At 34.5% G+C, this 1,520-nt stretch overlaps 1 protein-coding gene across 1 annotated transcript in view; it reads left to right on the top strand.

The window, feature by feature from the left end:
• LOC123515746 (proline-rich receptor-like protein kinase PERK9) overlaps positions 1 to 1,261 on the top strand; it is a 6,655-nt gene extending 5,394 nt beyond the window's left edge. The window contains exon 3 of the mRNA XM_045274602.1: positions 1 to 1,261. This exon is cut by the window's left edge and continues 1,219 nt beyond it. The gene's annotated coding sequence lies outside the window, so the exon portion shown is untranslated.
• The last annotated feature ends 259 nt before the right edge of the window (positions 1,262 to 1,520 follow it).

Here is a 1,520-nt window from a genome sequence, read left to right as displayed (position 1 = left end):
TCAGCGCCGTATCTCTTCTATTTTAATGGTTATAGTGAACGTTCACCTTTTTCACTGCAATTCGAAACAATTAACAGTACCAGAAGTAATACATGAAATTATAACAAGCAACTACAAGAAACAATAGGGTTAAAAATGGTAACTTTGCCATTTCTACAGTGTTTCAAGATTGGAAGTGCCATGGCAGTAGGACAAATAATGATGTCTCAGAGTGATTAGTTATTAAGGAAAGATGTATCAAATAATAGTCAAGAGGTTAATAATTGAGTTTTCAAGAGTGTCTCCATGATTGCAGTGGTAGTTAAACAAGAACACTATATTGACAATGAGAAAACACTTGACATAAACCGATTGATCACCTGTGGCCTTTGAAAAATAGTCCTAGTGTGTCCTGACAGACTCTCATGTGGATGTTTATTATAACTTTCACGACTTTTCCTCTCAAGTTTAGATTAAATAGTCGGGGTTTTCATGGGAGTTGTTCTATAGGTGATGCAGAATCATTGTTACACTATCAATACAGCTGTAAAAACACTTATGAAAACCCCCAATAACTTCCACTACAGCCTGTTGAAAATAAGAGACAAGCTGATATTCTGAAATTCTTTGTTCTCTCATTTCACGACTATTTTTCAAAGTCCCAGAGATCATTAGCCAACTCCTCAAGAGCGTTTCCTGGTAAATAAAACAAAAAGCTGTTAATCTGTCCTAAAAAACACACTTTAAAGCACAAGTAACTTCAACTAGAGCTTTTTGAATGTAGTGGAGGTGCGGCGTCAAGGTATTTCAAATGATGGTGCCCCAACATGACAAAATTTTGAAGTTGAGAGAAAACGGGAAGAAATGGAAGGAAGTGTATTAGTTTACTTGACTTCTAACCACGAGTGTACAGATAGATAGATGTATTGCTGCCGCTGCTTGCCACGCCATCCTGTACATATACTGACAGCTTGTGATATCTTGAGTTACATTACCATTATCATTAGTATCATCGTTATTATATTTTTGTAATGCCGTTTGGTTGGAGAAATCTACCTGCCTGCCTGTTTGTCTGTCTATCTGTCTGTCTGTCTGTTTCATTTCTTAGGTATATCATTATAGTGCTGTAACGTAATGAACACATAAAGATGCCATGGAATAAAGGAAATACAAGAAAGAAGAAATGAGAGACATTTGAATAAGAAACAATAAAAAGAAAGAGACGGAGAGAAACAAAGGAGTAAAAGTGAACAAGAGGAAAAAATAAGCAAGGAGAAAATAAAAAAAGAAGACAAAACAGAAGAAGTATAAGAGAATACAAGAAAAAGGAAAACGAGCAGAAAGTGAAGAAGATACAAGAGAGAGAATAGAGAGAAATAGAAAAGAAAAACTAAGAAAAAGAAACACGAGAAGACATAACATAAAAAAAACAATAAACACACAAAAAGAACGAAAAGAAGAAAGAAGAAAACAAGAAATAAGAGGGAGATGAAGAACAAAACCAATACAAAAAATAACAAGAAGCGAAAAGGAAAAATTAG

The sequence above is a fragment of the Portunus trituberculatus genome, chromosome 39 (genome assembly GCF_017591435.1).
Source record: "Portunus trituberculatus isolate SZX2019 chromosome 39, ASM1759143v1, whole genome shotgun sequence".
NCBI lineage: Eukaryota > Metazoa > Arthropoda > Malacostraca > Decapoda > Portunidae > Portunus > Portunus trituberculatus.
The sequence above is the reverse complement of the archived record's forward strand: the minus strand, read 5'-3'. Positions and strand labels throughout refer to the sequence as shown.